The sequence below is a fragment of the Theropithecus gelada genome, chromosome 2, assembly GCF_003255815.1.
Source record: "Theropithecus gelada isolate Dixy chromosome 2, Tgel_1.0, whole genome shotgun sequence".
NCBI classification, from domain to species: domain Eukaryota; kingdom Metazoa; phylum Chordata; class Mammalia; order Primates; family Cercopithecidae; genus Theropithecus; species Theropithecus gelada.
The window spans coordinates 71,391,127-71,400,023 of NC_037669.1; positions in this window are offsets into that span (position 1 = coordinate 71,391,127).

Here is an 8,897-nt window from a genome sequence, read left to right on the forward strand (position 1 = left end):
CTGTAAGATAAGCATGGATGCTTAAAAAAAGACAGTATGACTGTTCATCAAAATATTAAAAAGAAAACATATGATATGGAAATCTCACTACTGGGTACATATTGAAAGGAAATCAGTAAGTCGAATAGATATCTTCCAGAAAATTGAAGAGAAGGGAATTCTTCCATATCCATTCTATGAGACCATCATTACTTGATACCCAAACCAACCAAGGACACAACAAAAATGAAAATGTCAGACCAATATCTCTGATGAACACAGATGCAAAAATTCTCAATAAAATATGAGCAAATGAAATCTAGCAGCACATTAAAAAGATCATTCACCGTGGTCAAGTGGGATTTATCCCTGGAATGCAAGGATGGTTTGACATATGTAAATCACTAAATATGATTCACCACATAAACAGAATTAAAAACAAAAACACTATGATCCTCTCAACTGATGCAGAAAAAGCATTTGATAAAATGCAATATCCCTTTATGATAAACGCTCTCAAGAAGTTATGTATAGAAGGAATATTAAATGCCATATATGACAGACCACGGTCAGCATCATACTAAATGGGGAAAAGGTGAAAGCTTTTCCTCTAAGATCTGGAACAAGGAAAGGATGCCCACTCTTGTCATTTATATTTAACAGAGTACTGAAGTCCCAGCCAGAGCAGTTTCACAAGAGAAAGAAAAAAACATTCAAATAGGAAAGGAGAAAGTCAAATTGTTTCTGTCTGCAAATGACTTGATCTTAAATATAGAAACCCCAAAGACCTCACCAAAAACTCTAAAAATGATTTAAAAAATGCAGTACAGTTGCAGGATAAAAATCAACATGCAAAATTTAGTAGAATTTGTCTATACCAACAATAAACGAGTGGAAAATGAAAAGGGCAGTCCCATTTACAATAGCTACAAAAAAATAATAAAATACCTAGGAATTCTCCAAGGAGGAGAAAGTTTCTATGAGGAAAAATATAAAATGCTGACAAAAGAAATTGAAGAGGACACAAAAAATGGAAAGACATCCCATGTTCATAAACGGGAAGAATATTGTGAAAATGACCATGCTACCAAAGCAATCTAGAGACTCAGTGCAATCTGATGAAAATATCAATTACATTCTTCAAAGAAATAGAAAAACAATCCTAAAATTTGTACGGCATCACAAAAGGTAATCCTGAGCAAAAAGAACAAAGCTAGAGACATCACATACCAAACTTCAAAATATACTGAGGTAACCAAAACAGCATGGTACTTGCATAGAAATAGGCACGTAGACCAATAGAACAGAATACAAAACTCAGAAATAAATCTACATATTTACAGCCCGCTGACTGTTGACAGTGTCACCAAGAAAACTCACTGGGGAAATGATAGTCTCTTCAATAAATACTGCTGGGAAAACTGGATATCCATGTGCAGAAAAGTTAAACTAGGCTCCTATCACTCCACATGTACAAAAATCAACTCCAAATGGGTTAAAGACTTAAACATAGGACTTGAAACTGTGAAATTACAAGAAGAAAACAGGGGAAATGTTTCAGGATATTGGTGTGGGCAAAGATTTTATGGAGAATACCTCAAAACCACAGCAATAAAAGTAAAAATAGATAAATGAGATTATATCAAACCAAATAAGTTTGATAAGGCCCTTTACCTTTTTACTTCTGTAAGTTTTATAATAATAGTCCCTATTTCAGTCATGATTTCAACAAGTTGAGTCTTTTATTTTTGCGAAACCAAGTGTTTTTCAATGTTGTAGTTAATCTTCTCCAAGAACCAACTTTTGATTTTGTTAAATGCCTCTATATTTTTTCTATCTATTTCACTTATTTTAGCTCTAATCATGATTCTTTCTTTGGTTGCACTGAGTGTAGCTTGATCTTTATTTTCAGCATCTTAAGATGTAACATTAAGTTTATTGATTTGAGAACTTTAAAATAAATTATCGGCATTTGTAGCTATAAATTTCCCTTTGAGCATTACATTAGTTGTAGCCCATAAGTTTTGGTATGCTGTGTTTGCATTTCTTTCTCCTCAAAGTATTTTCTAATTTCCCTTGTGATTTTTTTAACCTCTTGGTTAGTTGGAAGTGTACTGTTTAAGTTCCACATGTTTGTGAGTTCCCCAAATTTCCTTCTGTTAATTATATATATAGATGAGAGAGAGAGAGAGTCTTGCTCTGTCACCAGGCTAAAGTTCAATGGCATGATCACGGCTCACTGCAGGCTCAATTTCCTGGGCTCAAGAAATTCTCCTACTTCAGCCTCCCAAGTGGCTGAGACCACAGGTACATACCACAATGCCCAACTAATTTTTTACTTTTATGTAGAGATGGGGTCTCCCTATGTTGCCTGGGCTGGACTCAAGCTCCTGGGCTCATGAGATTCTTCTGTCTTGGTATCACAAACTGCTGGGACTACAGGTGTGAGCCAATGTGCCTGGCATACAGCAATATTCTAAATGTATTTTGTATTTATCTTTAAAAAGGTAATTTAAAAAGTACTGTTTTAGATTGGAGGCCAGGAAAGTTAATTGGCAAAAGACCAAATAATATTTTAGGCTTTGTAGGTCATATGGTCTCTATCACAATGGCTCAACTGTCCACTTATAGTGAGAAAACAGCCATGGCTAATGTGTAGACAATTGAGTGTGACAGTGAGCCAGTAAAACTTTGTTTACAAAAATAGGCAGTGTGCTGGACCATATTTGCCAGCCTGTGGTCCACATGAATGTTTTTTGTCAGTGTGATTTTTAAAGAGAGTTATTTTATCAATATTATCCTCTGTGCTCTTTTGGGATATTTCCTCTGCATAATTTCAGCGAGTAATTTGATTTTATAAACTTTATTCATATTACAGAGATTCTAATCTACCAATCCATGATGTGTTTATTTTCAAGAAATAATTCTTTCTTTTTTAATGTCTTTAGTTCTGAAACACAGATATGAAAATACCTTCCCATTTTCTTTACCAGTCATGTCTGTGTTACTGGAAACTTTAATATTGACATTTGACATATAACGAAATCGAAACTGCATAATAATCTCATCCCAAACAAAAACAGTCTGATACATGGACTCAAATGAGTCACATCTGTGTTCAGAGCAAATCCCTGCAAATCAATTATAAAAGAGCATCCTAAGATGTATCACATTTGGCTGAGAATACATGAAACTATGTCTTAGAAAGTATTTGGCAAGTACCAAGTCTTCAAGATTCCAAGAACGCCCCTGAGATTTCAGAGGTCCAGGGCAGGGAAGCTGTGGCCATTCCAACATACAGGTGTGACAACAGAAAAAACTGAGCGTTAATTGATTAGCGGCTGCTCAGTGGTATGAAGCAGTCTGTAGCAGAGTCTAAATGAATAAATAATCAAATCCAGGCTATAACGTAATGGAATGATAGATGGCTCAGGAAGGTTCTGTTACCAAGACATCTTAGTAAGAGCTGCAAGAACACCTTTACGCCCTGAAAGGAGATGAGAGACATGGATGTAAGGTATTTATCACTGTATTATTACCCTATGGCACATTTCTTCTAAGAGCCTTGACTTGCTGCCACAAACTTCCCCAATAAGGGAAAGCAAATGGGGAGGTTATCTCAGTTTAACAGACTCAGAAATGATGGCCCAGAGTGGCTTTGTGACACACTGGTGAGCTTGTTTTCTTCAGCTGTGGAGCCCTCTTGGGACAAAATCTGGACAGCTTCCTAAGCTGCCTGCCTTCAGCTGTGTTACAGCAACAAGCGTTTATCTAGCTCTGGCTGTGCCTGGTGAGGAGGATAAGAATAGCAGCAGCTACTGTTGTTGTAAGTGTACCAGGTACCAGACTCTGTATTAATGGTTTGACATACATTATCTCATTTATTCCTCACAAATAACACTGTGCAGATGATTAAAATGATCTCCAATTTAAAGATGAAGAAACTGAGGCTGTGAATGGTTAAGGGACTTAACCATACTGAACCCTGTCTCTGATTCCAAAACCTTCTATAAATATTTTCTCTAGTTTCCTCAGTCAACACAACGGTTCTGGTTGGCCTGGTAGCTATACTTTGTGCCCAAAAATAGTGATGTCCCTCTGGCTCCCTGACCAGTCTTTTGTGAATCTGGGCAGCCTGAATTAGGCCCTCAGAACTGAATATATGCCCAAATTAAACTGTCAGAAAATGATAGATTGTGGCTCACATGAATCAACTGGCTATTAAGGGCAACAGTTGCCTACTTCTGGTTCATTCTTCCCTCGAGTACAGATAATAACTGCTGTGGAAGGTTCTAGGAGGTCAAATGCTATGTCAGCTGGGAAAGCCAAAAAAGGTGTGGCATGCAGAATTCTTTTTTGAGATGGGGTATCGGTTTGTTGCTCAGGTTTGAGTGCAGTGGCACAATCTCGGCTCACTGCAACCTCTGCCTTACAGGTTCAAGCAAAGGCAGTTTTTTTTTTTTTCCCCGACTTTTAGGTTCAGAGGTATATGTGCAAGATGTACAGGTTTGTTACATAGGTAAACATGTACCATGGTGATTAGCTGCATAGATCATCCCATCATCTCGGTATTAAGCCCAGCATCCATTAGCCATTCTTACTGATGATCTTCTTCCTCCCACCATCCACCCTCCAACAGGCCCCAGTGTGTGCTATTCCCCTCCCTGTGTCCTCATATTCTCACCATTCAGCTCCCACTTAGTGAAAACATACGGTGTTTGATTTTCTGTTGCTGTGTTAGTTTGCTGGGGATGATGGCTTCCAGTTCCATCTATTTCCCTTCAAAGGACATGATCTCATTCCTTTTTATGGCTGCATAGTATTCCATGGTGTATATGTACTACATTTCTTTATTTAGTCTATCATTGATGGACTTTTAGGTTGATTCCATGTCTTTACTATTGTGAATAGTGCTGCAATGAACATACGTGTGCATGGATCTTTATAATAGAATGATTTATGTTCTTTTGCGTATATACGCAGTAATAGGATTCCTTGGTCAAATGATATTTCTGCCTCTAGGCCTTGGAGGCACACTGTCTTTCACAATGGTGGAACTAATTTATACTCCCACAAACAGCATAAAAGTGTATATTTTTCTCCATAACCTCGCCAGCATCTGTTGCTTTGATTTTTTGATAATGGCCATTCTGACTGGTGTGAGATGGTATCTCATTGTGGTTTTGACTTGCATTTCTCTAATGATCAGTGATGTTGAGCTTATTTTCATGTTTGTTGGCTGCATGATCTGTTACTCAGGCTGGACTGCAGTGGTGCAATTTTGGCTCACTGCAACCTCCACCTCCAGGGTTCAAGTGATTTTCCTGCCTCAGCCTCCCAAATACCTAGGACTATAGGCACCTGCCACCACACCTTTTTTAAAAAAATTTTTAGTAGAGACAGGGTTTCACTATGTTGGCCAGGCTGGCCTCAAACTCCTGACCTCGTGATCCACCTGCCTTCGCCTCCCAAGGTGCTGGGATTATAGGCATGAGCCACCATGCCCAACTGAATGTCTTCTTTTGAGAAGTGTCGATGTCTTTTGCCTGCTTTTTAATGGGGTTGTTTTTTTCTTGTAAATTTAAGTTCTTTATAGATGCTGAATATTAGACCTTTGTCAGATGGACAGATTGCAAAAATGGTTTCCCATTCTGTAGGTTGTCTATTCACTCTGTTGATAGTTTATTTTGCTCTGTGGAAGCTCTTTTATTAGATCCCATTTATTAATTTTTGCTTTTGTCGCAATTGCTTTTGGTATCTTCATGAAATCCTTGCCTGTGCCTATGTCTTGAATGGTATTGGGTAGGCAGAATTCTAAGGTGGTCCCTGAAATTCCTGCCCCTTGGTGCTCAGGCTTTGTAATCCCCTCCCCTTGGGCAGGAGCAGGACCTGTAAATATGACATCACTCCCATGATTAGGTTATATGTCAAAGGTGGGGGATTTTGCAGATATGATTAATGTCTCCATTCAGTTTTTTTTGTTTGTTTGTTTGTTTGTTTTGTTTTTGAGAAAGGGTCTTGCTCTGTCACCCAGGCAAGAGTGCAGTGGCATGATCTTGGCTCTGAGCTCAAGCAATCCTCCTGACTCAGCCTCCTGAGTAGCAGGGACTATAAGCACATACCACCATGCCTTGCTAATTTTTATCTTTTTTTGTAGAGACAGGGTTTTACTGTTTTGCCCAGGCTGGTATCGAATTCCTGGGCTCAGGCAATCTGTCCAGCTTGACCTCCAAAGTGCTGGGATTATAGGTATGAACCACTGTGACTGCCCTCAATTCAGTTTGTCTTGAGTTAATCAAAAGGGAGATCATCCTAGGTGGGCCTGAATAATCAGATGAAAACCCTTAAAAGCAGATCAACTTGTTCAGAAGAGACTGATTTTCTTGCTGATCTCAAAGAACTGCCATGCTGCAAGAGGGCCACATAGCAAGAAACTGTGGGCACTGAGAATGACCCCTAGCTGACACCTATTAAGAAAACCGCGACCTCAATCCTATAACCAGAAGGAAATGAATTCTACCCACAAACACATGTGCTTGGAAGAAAACCCTGAGCTCCAGGGAAGTGTGTACTTGGCCAACACCTGAATTGCAGCCTAGTAAGACCCTGAGCAGAGGACCTAGTGACATTCTACTGGGACTCCCCACCCATGGAAACTGTGAGGTCATAAATGGGTGTTGTTTTAAGCCACGAAGACTGTAGCAGTAGCAACAATAGAACTAATATAGGAGACTTCCCAGAGGAAAAGCTTTCCCACATTTCTTCTCTCTTATCTTCTCCAAACCCTTGTCCAAACAGCAGCTAGGGTGATTTTTTTTAGCACTGTACATGAAATCATGTACTCTTCTTGCATCAGACTTTCTAAGGGCTTCCCTTTGATGAGAGTCATCTCTACACTCCCACCAGAACTCACAGGGTTGCATATGACTTGGCCCTTGCTCTGCCTGCATTCACTGTGCCACTCTTCTCCCTAGGTCTACACTCCATCCAGCAGGGCCTTCCTTTACTTCCCAGAAGACACCACCAGGTGCTTCCCAAATCTGGAGCCTTCACACATGCTTTTGTCTGGAATATCCTTTACCTCACTCTGCACCACTTCATACTCATTATTTAGATCACGTTTTCATAGAAGTCTTTCCTAATTCCCTATTTAAACTACAAGCCTTGATTTCCGAAAGAGTTATTCTCCCTTAAAGGTTTGCAGTCATGTATTTGTGTATTTTTGATGGTCGTCTCCATCCTTCCTTCCCTATTAGACTCTAAGCTCCTTGGGGGCATGGTGCAGGTCTATTTTATTTCACAATTAATATGTAGAACCCTGAACAGTGGGTGGTGTGTAATTCATTAAAGCTACTTACTGAGACTTTTTATTCTCCTTCTATGAGATCAAGGTAGAACTGCCCTACTTGACCCGTGGAGGCTCGATGTGGACACATGATTTACTTTCACCCATTGAATGTGAAAGGGCATGATGATTATTACCTCTGGGTAGAAGATTTTTAGCATCAGTATATAAATGTCCATGCTTCTCTCTCCCTGGCCCAGCAACACATGATGTTCTGAATCTGTCTTGTACAGTACAGTAGCCAGTGGCTACTATATTGTACTATTTTGATTATTGATATTTATACTAATTAAAATTAAATAAAGTAAAAATTCAGTTCCTCAGTCACATTAGTTGCATTTGAAATACTCAGTTGCCACCTGTGACTAGTGGGTACCATTTCGGGCAGTGCAGATATAGGCCATTTCCATCATTACACAAAGACCTATTGGCTAGAACTGCTGTGGATGCTAGAGGCTTGTGTTTCTGAGTAAGGAAGACACAGAAGAGAGCCACCAGTTGCTTTAATAGCGTATTATTTGAGCGTGAAATAACCTGTGTGTCAGAAACTTATATTTCAGGTTTGTTTGCCACTGCAGCAAAATCCAGCCTATTCTGACAGTTGAATGTAGTCACTAAATAATTACTCGCTAAGTAGCTTAAGGATTAAATTTCATAAGGGAGATTTGCATGAAGGATGAGGAAGGAAGATCTCTTAAGCGGGCTGAGCAACCTCAGCAAAGGTTTGGATCTGGGAAATTGACAGGACCTCTGGGAATCGTAGGATTTATGTGAGGAAGCTTTAGACCTGAGAGAGGCCTGGAAGGAAGCAGAGAAGCCAGAGTTAAGAAACGGTGCACAGAGCACGAAGGGAAGGTCATTGGTAGACCAAACCCTCATCTGACTCCTGAATCTCTTGAGCAGTTGTGATTTTCAGAGCCTACAACCTGAACTCACATCTGATGCTGCTTTGCCCGTTTAACTTCTATGATATGCTACCTCCCCAAATGCCACATCTGTCAAATGGGGTATATTAGTCTATTCTCACACTGCTGTAAAGAATTATCTGAGACTGGGTAATTGATAAGTAAAAGAGGGTTAGTTGGCTCATGGTTCTGCAGGCTGTACAGGTAGCATGGCTGGGGAGGCCTCAGGAAACTTTCAATCATGGCAGAAGACAAAGGGGAAGTAGGCATGTGTTCACATGGCCAAAGAAGGAGAGGCAGGGAGAGAAGGGGGAAGTGTTACACACTTTTATTTTTTTTTTTTTTATTTTTTTTTTTTTTCAGTATTTTAAATATTTCTTTAATGTTCTGGAAAAAATAGCCACTAGCAAATACAGGAATACATGTACACAGGGGCACACATTTTTCCTTTTCTCTCTGTCTCCAGTATGGGTCAGTGCAGCACTGAGCAGAGGCCTATGGCCCATCTCAGTCTTTCTTTTTTTTTTTTTTTTTTTTTAATTTTTTAAAAAATTTATTTATTATTATTATACTGTAAGTTGTAGGGTACATGTGCATAACGTGCAGGTTTGTTACATATGTATACTTGTGCCTTGTTGGTGTGCTGCACCCATCAACTCGTCATTTAC